Source organism: Phyllobates terribilis, unplaced genomic scaffold (genome assembly GCF_046119375.1).
Source record: "Phyllobates terribilis strain yellow unplaced genomic scaffold, ASM4611937v1 Scaffold_499__1_contigs__length_1316695, whole genome shotgun sequence".
Lineage (NCBI taxonomy): Eukaryota > Metazoa > Chordata > Amphibia > Anura > Dendrobatidae > Phyllobates > Phyllobates terribilis.
The window spans coordinates 943156-964001 of NW_027363259.1; the positions used below are offsets into that span (position 1 = coordinate 943156).

Consider the following 20846-nt stretch of genomic DNA (forward strand, 5'->3'; position numbering starts at 1 on the left):
ATGGAATGTGGCAATGGAACGCTGGCTGCGCGTGTCATAATAGGCTCTGAGCCTTTATATACCTGTGCACAGCAGCAGCCACCTTCAGTCTGCTGCTGGACAGCCAGCAGCAGCAGCAGCAGGAGAGGTATGTAATCAGGAGCCCTCCTGCTAAGGGTAGACAGCTGCTCGTTCCACCCCACCCCCCGCCTTAATTGGTTCTCCTCCCTTCCAACGGTGTTGAGGCGGGTGGGAACAGCAGGGGGTGAAGGTGCTGTGTTTAAAGAGGTGGAGTTATGCAGATCTAAAACGCGTGGATTGCAGCAGCAGCAAGCCGAAAAGTGCAGGCATGTAAGGGATCTAGAGGTTGACAACATGTCTTCTTAACGGGAGTCCAGGAGCTCATCTCCACAAATGGACTTTTCAGGATCCTTGGGTGGCTCCGTAGTTTGAAACCAATTCTGGTTATCGCTTCTCGGCCTTTTGGCTAAGATCAAGTGTAGTATCTGTTCTTATCAGTTTAATATCTGATACGTCCCCTATCTGGGGACCATATATTAAATGGATTTTTAGAACAGGGAGATGGAAAAAGAGCTTGCTCTGTCCACTCCACGCATTGACCTGGTTTTGCAGTATCTCCAGGACCGGTGCACCCCTTCTTTAATGCAGTTTCTAAAATCAGAAAGAATTGAATTCAATGTTTTTTGTTCATTTTGCTTGTTTGTCGGATTTTGGGATGGACTCTTTGGCTTTGCTTTTCTTCTCCTCATTGGATTTTTCATGTTCAAAGTTGCAGAAGCCAGATTACAAGCTCATTTTGGTTCAACTTCAGCAACTGTGCATTGCATTGCCATGTAATGTGATGCAATGCTATCTTTCTAGCTCTCCCTTTTTACTTCCTTTTGGATAAACAGACATATTAGGCAAGCATTTTGGAGCTTTCACCTAAATAACTACAGGTGGTGAGATAAGCTGCACAATATAATTGACCTTTCAGTATATTGTTGCACACACACCATCTATTTAGCAAATGCCCTTGTTATCAACAGCAGCCTTTTAAACTCACCTGAGCTAACAGGTATGTGCGCTGGTTACTCTGCTGCGCTTAAAATTTCTTTTTTGGTTTGCTACAATGCCTTTTCTGAAACGTTGTCTCCTTCTGCTGGAACACTGACTTCTTTCATTTAATGCCTGCAGACTATAAAAGAGAACCCAACCCAAAAAGTTTGGTTGATTAGTCTGTGGCATTCTGTTAAACTGTTGCTTATGGCGGTCTCTGTGAGCTTCTCAGCGACATTCAGCCAGCCAGGTATCCTGCCTGCAGTAGATGGAATGTGGCAATGGAACGCTGGCTGCGCATGTCATAATAGGCTCTGAGCCTTTATACACCTGTGCACAGCAGCAGCCACCTTCAGTCTGCTGCTGGACAGCCAGCAGCAGCAGCAGCAGGAGAGGTATGTAATCAGGAGCCCTCCTGCTAAGGGTAGACAGCTGCTCGTTCCACCCCACCCCCCGCCTTAATTGGTTCTCCTCCCTTCCAACGGTGTTGAGGCGGGTGGGAACAGCAGGGGGTGAAGGTGCTGTGTTTAAAGAGGTGGAGTTATGCAGATCTAAAACGCGTGGATTGCAGCAGCAGCAAGCCGAAAAGTGCAGGCATGTAAGGGATCTAGAGGTTGACAACATGTCTTCTTAACGGGAGTCCAGGAGCTCATCTCCACAAATGGACTTTTCAGGATCCTTGGGTGGCTCCGTAGTTTGAAACCAATTCTGGTTATCGCTTCTCGGCCTTTTGGCTAAGATCAAGTGTAGTATCTGTTCTTATCAGTTTAATATCTGATACGTCCCCTATCTGGGGACCATATATTAAATGGATTTTTAGAACAGGGAGATGGAAAAAGAGCTTGCTCTGTCCACTCCACGCATTGACCTGGTATTGCAGTATCTCCAGGACCGGTGCACCCCTTCTTTAATGCAGTTTCTAAAATCAGAAATAATTGAATTCAATGTTTTTTGTTCATTTTGCTTGTTTGTCGGATTTTGGGATGGACTCTTTGGCTTTGCTTTTCTTCTCCTCATTGGATTTTTCATGTTCAAAGTTGCAGAAGCCAGATTACAAGCTCATTTTGGTTCAACTTCAGCAACTGTGCATTGCATTGCCATGTAATGTGATGCAATGCTATCTTTCTAGCTCTCCCTTTTTACTTCCTTTTGGATAAACAGACATATTAGGCAAGCATTTTGGAGCTTTCACCTAAATAACTACAGGTGGTGAGATAAGCTGCACAATATAATTGACCTTTCAGTATATTGTTGCACACACACCATCTATTTAGCAAATGCCCTTGTTATCAACAGCAGCCTTTTAAACTCACCTGAGCTAACAGGTATGTGCGCTGGTTACTCTGCTGCGCTTAAAATTTCTTTTTTGGTTTGCTACAATGCCTTTTCTGAAACGTTGTCTCCTTCTGCTGGAACACTGACTTCTTTCATTTAATGCCTGCAGACTATAAAAGAGAACCCAACCCAAAAAGTTTGGTTGATTAGTCTGTGGCATTCTGTTAAACTGTTGCTTATGGCGGTCTCTGTGAGCTTCTCAGCGACATTCAGCCAGCCAGGTATCCTGCCTGCAGTAGATGGAATGTGGCAATGGAACGCTGGCTGCGCGTGTCATAATAGGCTCTGAGCCTTTATATACCTGTGCACAGCAGCAGCCACCTTCAGTCTGCTGCTGGACAGCCAGCAGCAGCAGCAGCAGGAGAGGTATGTAATCAGGAGCCCTCCTGCTAAGGGTAGACAGCTGCTCGTTCCACCCCACCCCCCGCCTTAATTGGTTCTCCTCCCTTCCAACGGTGTTGAGGCGGGTGGGAACAGCAGGGGGTGAAGGTGCTGTGTTTAAAGAGGTGGAGTTATGCAGATCTAAAACGCGTGGATTGCAGCAGCAGCAAGCCGAAAAGTGCAGGCATGTAAGGGATCTAGAGGTTGACAACATGTCTTCTTAACGGGAGTCCAGGAGCTCATCTCCACAAATGGACTTTTCAGGATCCTTGGGTGGCTCCGTAGTTTGAAACCAATTCTGGTTATCGCTTCTCGGCCTTTTGGCTAAGATCAAGTGTAGTATCTGTTCTTTTAAGAACACAAGAGCTACGATCTACACTTGACGAGAGCGATCGAACTCGGAAGGAGAAGAGCTTCGGAGCCCAGCTGACATCAGAGAACGAAGGCGGATATCGGTGGGAGGAAGAAGCTGTAAAGAATCCAGAAGAAGACGAAGACTCGGAGAAGAATCGGGCTGTCCTGTGGAATCTTCGAGGAAGAAAATCATCGAGACAAAGACCTTTCGGGGAATTTGTCCAGAACACGACGGGAGAAGAATCTGCATAGCTCCACCCATTCCGGGAAGAGTTCCAGATCCAGCTCCAAGAAGTAACTGCAGGAGGAAAGCCATGGCAAGCGCTGCGAGGAAGGCCGAAAAGAAGAGCCTGGAGCTGGGGACAGCCAGGAGGGCCCAGCCAGGAGCCGATTCTGACCCCAAGGACTCTGCCTCCACGACTAGCCAGCAGAAGGGACCCCAGAAGCCCCGCCACGAAGCTCCAGCCCTGGAGCCATGGATGCGGCAGACGGTGGCCCTGAAGCTGAAGGAAGTGGATGGGAGGGTGCCGGACATGTCCTCGGACGTGTTCTGCCAGAAGATGCTGCTGGATCGAGGCTTCTCCAGGTCGGACACCCTCAGCATCCAGACCTTCTTGACGGGGATCTTCTTCGTCACCTTCGCCACTGTGAACACCTGCAGGAGGTTCTGGGAAATGGTAAGCGCAAAAGGACCGGATAATTCTTTCTCTGCCTTTACAGGTAGCTGCCCTATCCAGAGGGATGAAAGGAGGATCACGGTCTCCATGCGCAACCCGCACACCCCAGGCCAAGACATCTGTACCTTCCTGAGACGCTTCTGTTTGGTTGTGAAGGAACCCTCTCACATCCTGAATGGACTCGGCTTCTGGACAGGTAAGTGGTCGGTGACCGTTAGACTTCACAGGGACCTGGCGTACTCAGACGGACTTCGGCACCTGCCCCCGACATTCTCCCTGGGCAACTCCTACGGCCTCATCTATTACCCGGACATGCCGCGGAACTGCAGGAGATGCGGCAAGAACGGCCACGAGATGAAGGACTGCAAGGAGGATGCCTGCAGGATTTGTCGAGTGACGGGACACAGCTCGAAGGACTGCCCGAAGAAGACGTCCTGCAACCTGTGTGGGCTGGCGGCTCATCTGTACAAGGATTGCCCCAGGCGTGAGAGATCCTGGGCATCGGTGGTTGCGACGACCCCAGCTACGGAGGACAAGGCCCCGACGACCAGGCCTGTGAAGGTCAAGGACGCGACGACCAAGGCCCCAGCGGCCAAGGCCGAGACGACCAAGGCCAAAGCGGTCAAGGAGTCGGTGGCCAAAGCCCCAGCGACGGTCCCAGCAGCTCCGAAGCAGAAGAAAAAGTCAAAGGAGGGTAAGAGTTCTGTCACCCCTCTCTCGATCCCTCCCCCTGCCACCCCCGTCCAATCCCCCCCCACCCCGGCCACCCCTGCTGAGGATTCCACTTCCTCTTCCTCCTTCCCCTACTCCTCAGCAGGTGTCCTTTCCCCTGCCCCGGCAGCCACTCTCCCTCCCCAGACCATGGTAGCGGTGGAATTAACCTTTCCTCCACCCGCCGCTATCTATTCCGAGGAGGATTTTCCCCTTCTTGTCTCCCCAGTTCCAACCCGGGGAAAGAGGAAGGTGGAGGACAGCCCTGCTACTGAATCCTCCAAAAAGAAGATTCTGGATTTCGTAGGCGAAAAGGAGGATACCCTCCCTGAGCCAGAAGAGATGGAGCACATGGTTGAGACCCTGGTGGCCGAGCCAGAAGAGGAGGAACTGGTGGTCGCCGAGATTGAGGCCGCGCTGCTTGACCAGATGGAGGAAGAGGGCCTGCTGGTGATCCCGTCACCAGCAGTCAACACCGACGAGGGACCACCCGACCGGAGTGGTAACTAAGGTGTATTGCCTGCGCTAACTTTTTCTTTTTTCCCTACATGATGGCTAATATTAACTTATTTTCCATTAATGTCAGGAGCATCAAGGACAAGTTCAGACGTCAGACTATTTATGCCTTCCTTACTTCCCAGTTGTGTGATGTTTATATGTTGCAGGAATGTTCCCTTCCCTCCTCTAGGTCCTTCAAACATCTGGCCAGGGAGTGGTCCCACGGTCCATCCTACTGGTCCGGTGGGGGTGACTGCAAGTCTGCGGGGGTCGCAATTCTGATCAGGGGGGGCGCATTCACGCTTGAGTCCGTCCAGGAGCTCATCTGCGGCAGGGCTCTTGTTGTAGATGGCAACTGGGCGGGAGAACCTGTCAGGTTCATCAACGTGTATGCGTCCCCACTGAAGAATGAGCGTTTGGAGCTTTTCCAGACCCTGCGGCTTCAGCTTGCCACCACCAGGACCTTAGTGATGGCCGGGGATTTCAACTGCCCCATCGAGGAGGACGGTCGTAGTTCTGGCACATCTGCCAAGTTGGACATCACGTCCAAGCTGCTCATCGAGATGGTAACCGAGGCCTCTCTTCAGGACGTGGTGGGCTCCATGGGGAGAGGCTCCACGAACTATTCGTGGAGCCGACCCGATGGCTCACTCCGCTCCAGGATTGACTTTGTGTTCACCTCTCGGGCAGTCAGGCAGAGTAGGCACTCGATGGTCTCCTGCTTCTTCTCCGACCACAGAGCCATTCACTTACAACGTGTCCTCGGCGACGGTTTTCCGTCCGGCCCCGGCTCCTGGAAGCTGAATTGTGCTCTGCTGGCTCAGGATGAAGTCGTGGAGGAGCTGAGAGCAGCCTACGCAATGTGGCAGTCCTACAAGGGTAGCTTCCAAACAGTCTCTGATTGGTGGGAATATGTTAAACTTGAGTTTCGCTGTTTCTTTCAGGCCAAGGGTCGACAACAGGAGTGTGAGAAGAGGAGGGACTTCAGAGGGCTGCAGCGCGAGCTGCGGTCGCTGCAGGACCTTCTTCACTGCGGCTGGGACGTGAGGGAGGAGCTGGAGGAGACCAAGAAGAGCCTGAAAAGGCACTTTGAGGAGGAGTCCAAGCGAATCATCTTCCGTTCCAAAGTGGAGAATCTGGAGAAGGGTGAGAAATGTAACTCATTCTTTTTCAGGAAACTTCATGCCGGTCACACGCCCCTGAACGAGCTGCGAGACGAGAGCGGAAACATGCGACGTGGGAAGGAGGACGTGATGAGGGTCGTCAGCGACTTCTACAGCGAACTCTACTCCCACAAGACTACCGACCCCGACGCTGCTGATAAGTTCCTGTCAGGTATCACTAACCATCTTGATCCTGCAGGCACGGCAGCCTTGGACAAACCTCTGATGGTGGGCGAATTGCTCTCTGCCGCTAAATCCTTTAGGACCGGCAGGACCCCGGGCAGTGATGGTCTTCCAGCGGAGCTCTATGTAGCGCTGGGAGACCTCATCTGTCCGGACCTGTTGGACCTGTACGAGGAGATGGTGGTGGAGGGTAGAATGCCTCCATCTTTGAGGGAAGGAATGGTCACGATCCTGTACAAGCGGAAGGGAGAGAGGTGCGACCTGAGGAATTGGCGTCCCATCACTCTGCTCAACGTGGACTACAAGATCCTGGCCAAGACGATGGCGACACGACTTAAGACGGTCATCGGACGGATCATCCACCCGGACCAGACCTGCGGCATCCCTGGACGTCGCATCGCAGACAGCCTCGCTCTCGTGCGGGACACGGTCGAGTACATCAAGGTCCGCCGCGCACACGCGGCCCTGGTCTCCTTGGATCAGGAGAAGGCCTTCGACCGGGTTTCCCACGAGTTCATGGGCCGAGCTCTGCACCAGTTAGGTTTGGGTAACATGTTTTGTTCGTATGTCCGTCTGATGTATTTTGATATCCACAGCTCGGTGTTGGTGAACGGCTGGAAGACTGACCCCTTCCCTGTCCTCTCTGGGGTCAGACAAGGCTGCCCTCTATCACCTCTTCTTTTTGTTTGTGTTATAGAACTCTTCGCAGAGGCTATCCGGCAGAATGGAGAGATCAGAGGGATCACCGCACCGGGTCCGGGACGACACGAGGTCAAGTGCTCGCTCTACATGGACGACGTCACCGTCTTCTGCGCTGATCGTGGTTCAGTCGACGCCCTCGTCCAGACGTGTGAGAGGTTCGGCCGGGCTTCAGGGGCCAAAGTCAACTGCAGGAAGTCGGAAGCCATGCTCTTCGGGGATTGGCAGCCGGCCTCCTCCGCCCCCTTCCCCTTCAACATTCAACCGGATTTCCTCAAGGTGCTGGGAGTCTGGTTCGGGAAGGAAGGAGCGGCCCTCAAGTCCTGGCAAGAACGCTTGGCCAAGGTGAAGCAACGGATCGGACTCTGGAGCCTCAGACACCTCACTTGTGAGGGTAAGGCACTCGTCCTGCGTAATGAGGTCCTGCCCGTCTTGCAGTACACGGCGCAGGCCTGGCCCCCACACGTCACTGTGTGCAGGGCCATTACCAGGACAGTGTTTCACTTTGTCTGGGGATCCAAGATGGACAGAGTCAGGCGGGCCGTCATGTACAAGGAGCCTCGCAAGGGTGGGAAGGGCGTTCCAGATATCCCCACCCTCCTGCGATCCTCTTTTGGGTGTGATTGTGTCCGCCGGACTTTGCAAGTCAAGAATGGCTCCGCGGGCAGGTCCATGTCTCGCTTCTTCCTGCTTCCTCTTTGGAGGCGACTCGGCTGGGACAAGTGGGACAGCTCCTTCCCCTACAACTGGACGATGCCATGGTTCTACGGAGACGTCGTTCGATTTGTGGGGGAGCATCAACTGGAGGGACTCAAGCCCGACTTGTGGAAGCCCAAAACTATCCACAAGCTAATCAGAGCCAAGGATGACGTGGAGAACATCACAGGACTTCACCAGGACACGCTGGAGACTGTGTGGACAAATGTGTCGTCTGACAGGCTGACCAACGGGCACAAGGACTTGTCGTGGATGGCGATTCAGGGCGGACTGCCCGTCCGGTCATTCATGCATGCCCGGAACCTGTGCAAGACCCGGTACTGCCCAAGGTGCCCCTTCGTGGAGGAAACATCTTTGCACACTTTTTGGGACTGCGGATTTGCACAGCGCCTATTGACTGCACTTGAGGACGACCTGAGGAACTCTGTCCCCAGGGCGAGCCTATCGCACCATTCTGTGCTTTACGGACTCTTCCCTGGGGTTCATACCGTCGGAGCCATCCAGGAGGCTTGGCGCCTTATGAACTGCTTCAAGGATGCCGTTTGGGTCGCCAGGAACCGGCTCATCTTGAGGAGGGAGAGGATGTCCATCCAGGACTGCCGCAGGCTGATCCACAGCCTGCTCAGAGACTATTCCATCATGGACGGTCCGGAGGACGAGGACGAGGACTAAACCCCTCCTCCCCCTCTCCCCTTATGTGTCTTGTCTTTCAATAAAGCTTCGGGCCTGTGATTTTCCCCTCCCCATCCCCTTTTTCCCAATCCCCATCCCTTATCACGGTTCGTCGTACTGTATTGATTGACATGCTTTTTCTTTCAGATTGAGTGTTTTGTGTAGCATAGGGGTGTGATGTGTCTAGTTAGTGCGTCGTATCCTCATGCTATGTAAATATGATGTAGAATTCTGTGTGTACTGGGCTGCGGCACTGTACACGGTCTGTTAACTTATTTTTTGTGCTAATAAAAGATATATTCAATCAAAATCTGTTCTTATCAGTTTAATATCTGATACGTCCCCTATCTGGGGACCATATATTAAATGGATTTTTAGAACAGGGAGATGGAAAAAGAGCTTGCTCTGTCCACTCCACGCATTGACCTGGTATTGCAGTATCTCCAGGACCGGTGCACCCCTTCTTTAATGCAGTTTCTAAAATCAGAAAGAATTGAATTCAATGTTTTTTGTTCATTTTGCTTGTTTGTCGGATTTTGGGATGGACTCTTTGGCTTTGCTTTTCTTCTCCTCATTGGATTTTTCATGTTCAAAGTTGCAGAAGCCAGATTACAAGCTCATTTTGGTTCAACTTCAGCAACTGTGCATTGCATTGCCATGTAATGTGATGCAATGCTATCTTTCTAGCTCTCCCTTTTTACTTCCTTTTGGATAAACAGACATATTAGGCAAGCATTTTGGAGCTTTCACCTAAATAACTACAGGTGGTGAGATAAGCTGCACAATATAATTTACCTTTCAGTATATTGTTGCACACACACCATCTATTTAGCAAATGCCCTTGTTATCAACAGCAGCCTTTTAAACTCACCTGAGCTAACAGGTATGTGCGCTGGTTACTCTGCTGCGCTTAAAATTTCTTTTTTGGTTTGCTACAATGCCTTTTCTGAAACGTTGTCTCCTTCTGCTGGAACACTGACTTCTTTCATTTAATGCCTGCAGACTATAAAAGAGAACCCAACCCAAAAAGTTTGGTTGATTAGTCTGTGGCATTCTGTTAAACTGTTGCTTATGGCGGTCTCTGTGAGCTTCTCAGCGACATTCAGCCAGCCAGGTATCCTGCCTGCAGTAGATGGAATGTGGCAATGGAACGCTGACTGCGCGTGTCATAATAGGCTCTGAGCCTTTATATACCTGTGCACAGCAGCAGCCACCTTCAGTCTGCTGCTGGACAGCCAGCAGCAGCAGCAGCAGGAGAGGTATGTAATCAGGAGCCCTCCTGCTAAGGGTAGACAGCTGCTCGTTCCACCCCACCCCCCGCCTTAATTGGTTCTCCTCCCTTCCAACGGTGTTGAGGCGGGTGGGAACAGCAGGGGGTGAAGGTGCTGTGTTTAAAGAGGTGGAGTTATGCAGATCTAAAACGCGTGGATTGCAGCAGCAGCAAGCCGAAAAGTGCAGGCATGTAAGGGATCTAGAGGTTGACAACATGTCTTCTTAACGGGAGTCCAGGCGCTCATCTCCACAAATGGACTTTTCAGGATCCTTGGGTGGCTCCGTAGTTTGAAACCAATTCTGGTTATCGCTTCTCGGCCTTTTGGCTAAGATCAAGTGTAGTATCTTTCGAAAAGGCGGTTTTGGATGTTGGCCGCCCTAGTAGATTGATACATTATGCACACTGGGGTTTAGGCGCTTGTTAGTACGCCAGGTGGCTAATATAGTCATCTGGTGGAAAGCATGGCCCCCCAGGATCGACGCCATTGGGCCGGGGAAGATCGAAAGCCCGAAGTGTGAAGTGCCCCAGGAGTGGTGACCCTGGGGTGCCTTAACTCACTGGGATTGGGAACCCCACTTGAGTTCATGGCACATTTGCACAAGCACTTCAAATTTTCTTTCTTCGCACACACCCTTATTCCAGGCCTTCTGGCCTTAGGATGGGGAATTTTTCAATTCCCGGTCGAAGGTCCGGGCAGTATTATACTGTGAAACCTTCACTATTTATTTAATTTCTTTGTCACTGTGTGTCCACTTATTCACGTGTGTCACGTCCTACTAGGATTTTGTCGGGATGCGGTTCCCTTACGGGTTCCTCTCTTGGCAGGTCTAGGGGGGGAGTGTGTGGCCATCAGGTTCCGCTCCCCCCTGAACCCCCCTGGCTCTCCTCTTTCGGGAGGAGAGCGTTGTTGGCTCCCCTCTTCCGGGAGGGGAGCACAGTCTTTGGCTCCCAGTGCCTTGCTCGGGTGAGAACTCGGGCAGGTGCTGGGGGTAAGATTGGGTCGCCTCTGGCTTCGGCTGGAGGTGGCTTTTTGTCCCTGTTCCTCGCTGTGGCCTTTTGGCTCGGAGGGACGGGGAATGGTTTGGGGGACCCTTCTCCTTTTGGAGAGGGTTTCAAGAAGACCAGCATCCTAGTGCACTTTTTTTGTGGCACTTGTCACTTTTTTAAGCGCACTCGGGTTTTGTACACGAATTCGGGCTTTCGATAAAAAAAAAAATCTGTTCTTATCAGTATAATATCTGATACGTCCCCTATCTTGGGACCATATATTAAATGGATTTTTAGAACAGGGAGATGGAAAAAGAGCTTGCTCTGTCCACTCCACGCATTGACCTGGTATTGCAGTATCTCCAGGATCGGTGCACCCCTTCTTTAATGCAGTTTCTAAAATCAGAAAGAATTGAATTCAATGTTTTTTGTTCATTTTGCTTGTTTGTCGGATTTTGGGATGGACTCTTTGGCTTTGCTTTTCTTCTCCTCATTGGATTTTTCATGTTCAAAGTTGCAGAAGCCAGATTACAAGCTCATTTTGGTTCAATTTCAGCAACTGTGCATTGCATTGCCATGTAATGTGATGCAATGCTATCTTTCTAGCTCTCCCTTTTTACTTCCTTTTGGATAAACAGACATATTAGGCAAGCATTTTGGAGCTTTCACCTAAATAACTACAGGTGGTGAGATAAGCTGCACAATATAATTGACCTTTCAGTATATTGTTGCACACACACCATCTATTTAGCAAATGCCCTTGTTATCAACAGCAGCCTTTTAAACTCACCTGAGCTAACAGGTATGTGCGCTGGTTACTCTGCTGCGCTTAAAATTTCTTTTTTGGTTTGCTACAATGCCTTTTCTGAAACGTTGTCTCCTTCTGCTGGAACACTGACTTCTTTCATTTAATGCCTGCAGACTATAAAAGAGAACCCAACCCAAAAAGTTTGGTTGATTAGTCTGTGGCATTCTGTTAAACTGTTGCTTATGGCGGTCTCTGTGAGCTTCTCAGCGACATTCAGCCAGCCAGGTATCCTGCCTGCAGTAGATGGAATGTGGCAATGGAACGCTGGCTGCGTGTGTCATAATAGGCTCTGAGCCTTTATATACCTGTGCACAGCAGCAGCCACCTTCAGTCTGCTGCTGGACAGCCAGCAGCAGCAGCAGCAGGAGAGGTATGTAATCAGGAGCCCTCCTGCTAAGGGTAGACAGCTGCTCGTTCCACCCCACCCCCCGCCTTAATTGGTTCTCCTCCCTTCCAACGGTGTTGAGGCGGGTGGGAACAGCAGGGGGTGAAGGTGCTGTGTTTAAAGAGGTGGAGTTATGCAGATCTAAAACGCGTGGATTGCAGCAGCAGCAAGCCGAAAAGTGCAGGCATGTAAGGGATCTAGAGGTTGACAACATGTCTTCTTAACGGGAGTCCAGGAGCTCATCTCCACAAATGGACTTTTCAGGATCCTTGGGTGGCTCCGTAGTTTGAAACCAATTCTGGTTATCGCTTCTCGGCCTTTTGGCTAAGATCAAGTGTAGTATCTGTTCTTATCAGTTTAATATCTGATACGTCCCCTATCTGGGGACCATATATTAAATGGATTTTTAGAACAGGGAGATGGAAAAAGAGCTTGCTCTGTCCACTCCACGCATTGACCTGGTATTGCAGTATCTCCAGGACCGGTGCACCCCTTCTTTAATGCAGTTTCTAAAATCAGAAAGAATTGAATTCAATGTTTTTTGTTCATTTTGCTTGTTTGTCGGATTTTGGGATGGACTCTTTGGCTTTGCTTTTCTTCTCCTCATTGGATTTTTCATGTTCAAAGTTGCAGAAGCCAGATTACAAGCTCATTTTGGTTCAACTTCAGCAACTGTGCATTGCATTGCCATGTAATGTGATGCAATGCTATCTTTCTAGCTCTCCCTTTTTACTTCCTTTTGGATAAACAGACATATTAGGCAAGCATTTTGGAGCTTTCACCTAAATAACTACAGGTGGTGAGATAAGCTGCACAATATAATTGACCTTTCAGTATATTGTTGCACACACACCATCTATTTAGCAAATGCCCTTGTTATCAACAGCAGCCTTTTAAACTCACCTGAGCTAACAGGTATGTGCGCTGGTTACTCTGCTGCGCTTAAAATTTCTTTTTTGGTTTGCTACAATGCCTTTTCTGAAACGTTGTCTCCTTCTGCTGGAACACTGACTTCTTTCATTTAATGCCTGCAGACTATAAAAGAGAACCCAACCCAAAAAGTTTGGCTGATTAGTCTGTGGCATTCTGTTAAACTGTTGCTTATGGCGGTCTCTGTGAGCTTCTCAGCGACATTCAGCCAGCCAGGTATCCTGCCTGCAGTAGATGGAATGTGGCAATGGAACGCTGGCTGCGCGTGTCATAATAGGCTCTGAGCCTTTATATACCTGTGCACAGCAGCAGCCACCTTCAGTCTGCTGCTGGACAGCCAGCAGCAGCAGCAGCAGGAGAGGTATGTAATCAGGAGCCCTCCTGCTAAGGGTAGACAGCTGCTCGTTCCACCCCACCCCCCGCCTTAATTGGTTCTCCTCCCTTCCAACGGTGTTGAGGCGGGTGGGAACAGCAGGGGGTGAAGGTGCTGTGTTTAAAGAGGTGGAGTTATGCAGATCTAAAACGCGTGGATTGCAGCAGCAGCAAGCCGAAAAGTGCAGGCATGTAAGGGATCTAGAGGTTGACAACATGTCTTCTTAACGGGAGTCCAGGAGCTCATCTCCACAAATGGACTTTTCAGGATCCTTGGGTGGCTCCGTAGTTTGAAACCAATTCTGGTTATCGCTTCTCGGCCTTTTGGCTAAGATCAAGTGTAGTATCTGTTCTTATCAGTTTAATATCTGATACGTCCCCTATCTGGGGACCATATATTAAATGGATTTTTAGAACAGGGAGATGGAAAAAGAGCTTGCTCTGTCCACTCCACGCATTGACCTGGTATTGCAGTATCTCCAGGACCGGTGCACCCCTTCTTTAATGCAGTTTCTAAAATCAGAAAGAATTGAATTCAATGTTTTTTGTTCATTTTGCTTGTTTGTCGGATTTTGGGATGGACTCTTTGGCTTTGCTTTTCTTCTCCTCATTGGATTTTTCATGTTCAAAGTTGCAGAAGCCAGATTACAAGCTCATTTTGGTTCAACTTCAGCAACTGTGCATTGCATTGCCATGTAATGTGATGCAATGCTATCTTTCTAGCTCTCCCTTTTTACTTCCTTTTGGATAAACAGACATATTAGGCAAGCATTTTGGAGCTTTCACCTAAATAACTACAGGTGGTGAGATAAGCTGCACAATATAATTGACCTTTCAGTATATTGTTGCACACACACCATCTATTTAGCAAATGCCCTTGTTATCAACAGCAGCCTTTTAAACTCACCTGAGCTAACAGGTATGTGCGCTGGTTACTCTGCTGCGCTTAAAATTTCTTTTTTGGTTTGCTACAATGCCTTTTCTGAAACGTTGTCTCCTTCTGCTGGAACACTGACTTCTTTCATTTAATGCCTGCAGACTATAAAAGAGAACCCAACCCAAAAAGTTTGGTTGATTAGTCTGTGGCATTCTGTTAAACTGTTGCTTATGGCGGTCTCTGTGAGCTTCTCAGCGACATTCAGCCAGCCAGGTATCCTGCCTGCAGTAGATGGAATGTGGCAATGGAACGCTGGCTGCGCATGTCATAATAGGCTCTGAGCCTTTATATACCTGTGCACAGCAGCAGCCACCTTCAGTCTGCTGCTGGACAGCCAGCAGCAGCAGCAGCAGGAGAGGTATGTAATCAGGAGCCCTCCTGCTAAGGGTAGACAGCTGCTCGTTCCACCCCACCCCCCGCCTTAATTGGTTCTCCTCCCTTCCAACGGTGTTGAGGCGGGTGGGAACAGCAGGGGGTGAAGGTGCTGTGTTTAAAGAGGTGGAGTTATGCAGATCTAAAACGCGTGGATTGCAGCAGCAGCAAGCCGAAAAGTGCAGGCATGTAAGGGATCTAGAGGTTGACAACATGTCTTCTTAACGGGAGTCCAGGAGCTCATCTCCACAAATGGACTTTTCAGGATCCTTGGGTGGCTCCGTAGTTTGAAACCAATTCTGGTTATCGCTTCTCGGCCTTTTGGCTAAGATCAAGTGTAGTATCTGTTCTTATCAGTTTAATATCTGATACGTCCCCTATCTGGGGACCATATATTAAATGGATTTTTAGAACAGGGAGATGGAAAAAGAGCTTGCTCTGTCCACTCCACGCATTGACCTGGTATTGCAGTATCTCCAGGACCGGTGCACCCCTTCTTTAATGCAGTTTCTAAAATCAGAAAGAATTGAATTCAATGTTTTTTGTTCATTTTGCTTGTTTGTCGGATTTTGGGATGGACTCTTTGGCTTTGCTTTTCTTCTCCTCATTGGATTTTTCATGTTCAAAGTTGCAGAAGCCAGATTACAAGCTCATTTTGGTTCAATTTCAGCAACTGTGCATTGCATTGCCATGTAATGTGATGCAATGCTATCTTTCTAGCTCTCCCTTTTTACTTCCTTTTGGATAAACAGACATATTAGGCAAGCATTTTGGAGCTTTCACCTAAATAACTACAGGTGGTGAGATAAGCTGCACAATATAATTGACCTTTCAGTATATTGTTGCACACACACCATCTATTTAGCAAATGCCCTTGTTATCAACAGCAGCCTTTTAAACTCACCTGAGCTAACAGGTATGTGCGCTGGTTACTCTGCTGCGCTTAAAATTTCTTTTTTGGTTTGCTACAATGCCTTTTCTGAAACGTTGTCTCCTTCTGCTGGAACACTGACTTCTTTCATTTAATGCCTGCAGACTATAAAAGAGAACCCAACCCAAAAAGTTTGGTTGATTAGTCTGTGGCATTCTGTTAAACTGTTGCTTATGGCGGTCTCTGTGAGCTTCTCAGCGACATTCAGCCAGCCAGGTATCCTGCCTGCAGTAGATGGAATGTGGCAATGGAACGCTGGCTGCGCGTGTCATAATAGGCTCTGAGCCTTTATATACCTGTGCACAGCAGCAGCCACCTTCAGTCTGCTGCTGGACAGCCAGCAGCAGCAGCAGCAGGAGAGGTATGTAATCAGGAGCCCTCCTGCTAAGGGTAGACAGCTGCTCGTTCCACCCCACCCCCTGCCTTAATTGGTTCTCCTCCCTTCCAACGGTGTTGAGGCTGGTGGGAACAGCAGGGGGTGAAGGTGCTGTGTTTAAAGAGGTGGAGTTATGCAGATCTAAAACGCGTGGATTGCAGCAGCAGCAAGCCGAAAAGTGCAGGCATGTAAGGGATCTAGAGGTTGACAACATGTCTTCTTAACGGGAGTCCAGGAGCTCATCTCCACAAATGGACTTTTCAGGATCCTTGGGTGGCTCCGTAGTTTGAAACCAATTCTGGTTATCGCTTCTCGGCCTTTTGGCTAAGATCAAGTGTAGTATCTGTTCTTATCAGTTTAATATCTGATACGTCCCCTATCTGGGGACCATATATTAAATGGATTTTTAGAACAGGGAGATGGAAAAAGAGCTTGCTCTGTCCACTCCACGCATTGACCTGGTATTGCAGTATCTCCAGGACCGGTGCACCCCTTCTTTAATGCAGTTTCTAAAATCAGAAAGAATTGAATTCAATGTTTTTTGTTCATTTTGCTTGTTTGTCGGATTTTGGGATGGACTCTTTGGCTTTGCTTTTCTTCTCCTCATTGGATTTTTCATGTTCAAAGTTGCAGAAGCCAGATTACAAGCTCATTTTGGTTCAACTTCAGCAACTTTGCATTGCATTGCCATGTAATGTGATGCAATGCTATCTTTCTAGCTCTCCCTTTTTACTTCCTTTTGGATAAACAGACATATTAGGCAAGCATTTTGGAGCTTTCACCTAAATAACTACAGGTGGTGAGATAAGCTGCACAATATAATTTACCTTTCAGTATATTGTTGCACACACACCATCTATTTAGCAAATGCCCTTGTTATCAACAGCAGCCTTTTAAACTCACCTGAGCTAACAGGTATGTGCGCTGGTTACTCTGCTGCGCTTAAAATTTCTTTTTTGGTTTGCTACAATGCCTTTTCTGAAACGTTGTCTCCTTCTGCTGGAACACTGACTTCTTTCATTTAATGCCTGCAGACTATAAAAGAGAACCCAACCCAAAAAGTTTGGTTGATTAGTCTGTGGCATTCTGTTAAACTGTTGCTTATGGCGGTCTCTGTGAGCTTCTCAGCGACATTCAGCCAGCCAGGTATCCTGCCTGCAGTAGATGGAATGTGGCAATGGAACGCTGACTGCGCGTGTCATAATAGGCTCTGAGCCTTTATATACCTGTGCACAGCAGCAGCCACCTTCAGTCTGCTGCTGGACAGCCAGCAGCAGCAGCAGGAGAGGTATGTAATCAGGAGCCCTCCTGCTAAGGGTAGACAGCTGCTCGTTCCACCCCACCCCCCGCCTTAATTGGTTCTCCTCCCTTCCAACGGTGTTGAGGCGGGTGGGAACAGCAGGGGGTGAAGGTGCTGTGTTTAAAGAGGTGGAGTTATGCAGATCTAAAACGCGTGGATTGCAGCAGCAGCAAGCCGAAAAGTGCAGGCATGTAAGGGATCTAGAGGTTGACAACATGTCTTCTTAACGGGAGTCCAGGAGCTCATCTCCACAAATGGACTTTTCAGGATCCTTGGGTGGCTCCGTAGTTTGAAACCAATTCTGGTTATCGCTTCTCGGCCTTTTGGCTAAGATCAAGTGTAGTATCTGTTCTTATCAGTTTAATATCTGATACGTCCCCTATCTGGGGACCATATATTAAATGGATTTTTAGAACAGGGAGATGGAAAAAGAGCTTGCTCTGTCCACTCCACGCATTGACCTGGTATTGCAGTATCTCCAGGACCGGTGCACCCCTTCTTTAATGCAGTTTCTAAAATCAGAAAGAATTGAATTCAATGTTTTTTGTTCATTTTGCTTGTTTGTCGGATTTTGGGATGGACTCTTTGGCTTTGCTTTTCTTCTCCTCATTGGATTTTTCATGTTCAAAGTTGCAGAAGCCAGATTACAAGCTCATTTTGGTTCAACTTCAGCAACTGTGCATTGCATTGCCATGTAATGTGATGCAATGCTATCTTTCTAGCTCTCCCTTTTTACTTCCTTTTGGATAAACAGACATATTAGGCAAGCATTTTGGAGCTTTCACCTAAATAACTACAGGTGGTGAGATAAGCTGCACAATATAATTGACCTTTCAGTATATTGTTGCACACACACCATCTATTTAGCAAATGCCCTTGTTATCAACAGCAGCCTTTTAAACTCACCTGAGCTAACAGGTATGTGCGCTGGTTACTCTGCTGCGCTTAAAATTTCTTTTTTGGTTTGCTACAATGCCTTTTCTGAAACGTTGTCTCCTTCTGCTGGAACACTGACTTCTTTCATTTAATGCCTGCAGACTATAAAAGAGAACCCAACCCAAAAAGTTTGGTTGATTAGTCTGTGGCATTCTGTTAAACTGTTGCTTATGGCGGTCTCTGTGAGCTTCTCAGCGACATTCAGCCAGCCAGGTATCCTGCCTGCAGTAGATGGAATGTGGCAATGGAACGCTGGCTGCGCGTGTCATAATAGGCTCTGAGCCTTTATATACCTGTGCACAGCAGCAGCCACCTTCAGTCTGCTGCTGGACAGCCAGCAGCAGCAGCAGCAGGAGAGGTATGTAATCAGGAGCCCTCCTGCTAAGGGTAGACAGCTGCTCGTTCCACCCCACCCCCCGCCTTAATTGGTTCTCCTCCCTTCCAACGGTGTTGAGGCGGGTGGGAACAGCAGGGGGTGAAGGTGCTGTGTTTAAAGAGGTGGAGTTATGCAGATCTAAAACGCGTGGATTGCAGCAGCAGCAAGCCGAAAAGTGCAGGCATGTAAGGGATCTAGAGGTTGACAACATGTCTTCTTAACGGGAGTCCAGGAGCTCATCTCCACAAATGGACTTTTCAGGATCCTTGGGTGGCTCCGTAGTTTGAAACCAATTCTGGTTATCGCTTCTCGGCCTTTTGGCTAAGATCAAGTGTAGTATCTGTTCTTATCAGTTTAATATCTGATACGTCCCCTATCTGGGGACCATATATTAAATGGATTTTTAGAACAGGGAGATGGAAAAAGAGCTTGCTCTGTCCACTCCACGCATTGACCTGGTATTGCAGTATCTCCAGGACCGGTGCACCCCTTCTTTAATGCAGTTTCTAAAATCAGAAAGAATTGAATTCAATGTTTTTTGTTCATTTTGCTTGTTTGTCGGATTTTGGGATGGACTCTTTGGCTTTGCTTTTCTTCTCCTCATTGGATTTTTCATGTTCAAAGTTGCAGAAGCCAGATTACAAGCTCATTTTGGTTCAACTTCAGCAACTGTGCATTGCATTGCCATGTAATGTGATGCAATGCTATCTTTCTAGCTCTCCCTTTTTACTTCCTTTTGGATAAACAGACATATTAGGCAAGCATTTTGGAGCTTTCACCTAAATAACTACAGGTGGTGAGATAAGCTGCACAATATAATTGACCTTTCAGTATATTGTTGCACACACACCATCTATTTAGCAAATGCCCTTGTTATCAACAGCAGCCTTTTAAACTCACCTGAGCTAACAGGTATGTGCGCTGGTTACTCTGCTGCGCTTAAAATTTCTTTTTTGGTTTGCTACAATGCCTTTTCTGAAACGTTGTCTCCTTCTGCTGGAACACTGACTTCTTTCATTTAATGCCTGCAGACTATAAAAGAGAACCCAACCCAAAAAGTTTGGTTGATTAGTCTGTGGCATTCTGTTAAACTGTTGCTTATGGCGGTCTCTGTCAGCTTCTCAGCGACATTCAGCCAGCCAGGTATCCTGCCTGCAGTAGATGGAATGTGGCAATGGAATGCTGGCTGCGCGTGTCATAATAGGCTCTGAGCCTTTATATACCTGTGCACAGCAGCAGCCACCTTCAGTCTGCTGCTGGACAGCCAGCAGCAGCAGCAGCAGGAGAGGTATGTAATCAGGAGCCCTCCTGCTAAGGGTAGACAGCTGCTCGTTCCACCCCACCCCCCGCCTTAATTTGTTCTCCTCCCTTCCAACGGTGTTGAGGCGGGTGGGAACAGCAGGGGGTGAAGGTGCTGTGTTTAAAGAGGTGGAGTTATGCAGATCTAAAACGCGTGGATTGCAGCAGCAGCAAGCCGAAAAGTGCAGGCATGTAAGGGATCTAGAGGTTGACAACATGTCTTCTTAACGGGAGTCCAGGAGCTCATCTCCACAAATGGACTTTTCAGGATCCTTGGGTGGCTCCGTAGTTTGAAACCAATTCTGGTTATCGCTTCTCGGCCTTTTGGCTAAGATCAAGTGTAGTATCTGTTCTTATCAGTTTAATATCTGATACGTCCCCTATCTGGGGACCATATATTAAATGGATTTTTAGAACAGGGAGATGGAAAAAGAGCTTGCTCTGTCCACTCCATGCATTGACCTGGTATTGCAGTATCTCCAGGACCGGTGCACCCCTTCTTTAATGCAGTTTCTAAAATCAGAAAGAATTGAATTCAATGTTTTTTGTTCATTTTGCTTGTTTGTCGGATTTTGGGATGGACTCTTTGGCTTTGCTTTTCTTCTCCTCATTGGATTTTTCATGTTCAAAGTTGCAGAAGCCAGATTACAAGCTCATTTTGGTTCAACTTCAGCAACTGTGCATTGCATTGCCATGTAATGTGATGCAATGCTATCTTTCTAGCTCTCCCTTTTTACTTCCTTTTGGATAAACAGACATATTAGGCAAGCATTTTGGAGCTTTCACCTAAATAACTACAGGTGGTGAGATAAGCTGCACAATATAATTGACCTTTCAGTATATTGTTGCACACACACCATCTATTTAGCAAATGCCCTTGTTATCAACAGCAGCCTTTTAAACTCACCTGAGCTAACAGGTATGTGCGCTGGTTACTCTGCTGCGCTTAAAATTTCTTTTTTGGTTTGCTACAATGCCTTTTCTGAAACGTTGTCTCCTTCTGCTGGAACACTGACTTCTTTCATTTAATGCCTGCAGACTATAAAAGAGAACCCAACCCAAAAAGTTTGGTTGATTAGTCTGTGGCATTCTGTTAAACTGTTGCTTATGGCGGTCTCTGTGAGCTTCTCAGCGAC

General features: G+C 48.2%; 11 non-coding genes and 2 pseudogenes across 11 annotated transcripts; all 13 read left to right on the top strand.

Annotated features, from left to right (window-relative positions):
• Positions 1-446: 446 nt before the first annotated feature.
• On the top strand, positions 447-637 carry LOC141230943 (U2 spliceosomal RNA). Its single transcript, XR_012297389.1, has one exon. It is a non-coding gene; the product is annotated as a U2 spliceosomal RNA (small nuclear RNA).
• A 1115-nt stretch (positions 638-1752) lies between these two features.
• LOC141230785 (U2 spliceosomal RNA) lies at positions 1753-1943 on the top strand. Its single transcript, XR_012297237.1, has one exon. It is a non-coding gene; the product is annotated as a U2 spliceosomal RNA (small nuclear RNA).
• A 1115-nt stretch (positions 1944-3058) lies between these two features.
• LOC141230407 (U2 spliceosomal RNA) lies at positions 3059-3136 on the top strand (annotated as a pseudogene).
• Positions 3137-8700: 5564 nt separating this feature from the next.
• LOC141230306 (U2 spliceosomal RNA) lies at positions 8701-8891 on the top strand. Its single transcript, XR_012296856.1, has one exon. It is a non-coding gene; the product is annotated as a U2 spliceosomal RNA (small nuclear RNA).
• Positions 8892-10006: 1115 nt separating this feature from the next.
• On the top strand, positions 10007-10098 carry LOC141230447 (U2 spliceosomal RNA; annotated as a pseudogene).
• A 789-nt stretch (positions 10099-10887) lies between these two features.
• Positions 10888-11070, top strand: LOC141230354 (U2 spliceosomal RNA). Its single transcript, XR_012296888.1, has one exon. It is a non-coding gene; the product is annotated as a U2 spliceosomal RNA (small nuclear RNA).
• Positions 11071-12185: 1115 nt separating this feature from the next.
• LOC141230786 (U2 spliceosomal RNA) lies at positions 12186-12376 on the top strand. Its single transcript, XR_012297238.1, has one exon. It is a non-coding gene; the product is annotated as a U2 spliceosomal RNA (small nuclear RNA).
• Positions 12377-13491: 1115 nt separating this feature from the next.
• Positions 13492-13682, top strand: LOC141230787 (U2 spliceosomal RNA). Its single transcript, XR_012297239.1, has one exon. It is a non-coding gene; the product is annotated as a U2 spliceosomal RNA (small nuclear RNA).
• Positions 13683-14797: 1115 nt separating this feature from the next.
• Positions 14798-14988, top strand: LOC141230789 (U2 spliceosomal RNA). The gene has a single exon (XR_012297241.1). It is a non-coding gene; the product is annotated as a U2 spliceosomal RNA (small nuclear RNA).
• Positions 14989-16103: 1115 nt separating this feature from the next.
• On the top strand, positions 16104-16294 carry LOC141230790 (U2 spliceosomal RNA). The gene has a single exon (XR_012297243.1). It is a non-coding gene; the product is annotated as a U2 spliceosomal RNA (small nuclear RNA).
• Positions 16295-17406: 1112 nt separating this feature from the next.
• LOC141230791 (U2 spliceosomal RNA) lies at positions 17407-17597 on the top strand. The gene has a single exon (XR_012297244.1). It is a non-coding gene; the product is annotated as a U2 spliceosomal RNA (small nuclear RNA).
• A 1115-nt stretch (positions 17598-18712) lies between these two features.
• On the top strand, positions 18713-18903 carry LOC141230792 (U2 spliceosomal RNA). Its single transcript, XR_012297245.1, has one exon. It is a non-coding gene; the product is annotated as a U2 spliceosomal RNA (small nuclear RNA).
• A 1115-nt stretch (positions 18904-20018) lies between these two features.
• LOC141230937 (U2 spliceosomal RNA) lies at positions 20019-20209 on the top strand. Its single transcript, XR_012297383.1, has one exon. It is a non-coding gene; the product is annotated as a U2 spliceosomal RNA (small nuclear RNA).
• Positions 20210-20846: the final 637 nt, after the last annotated feature.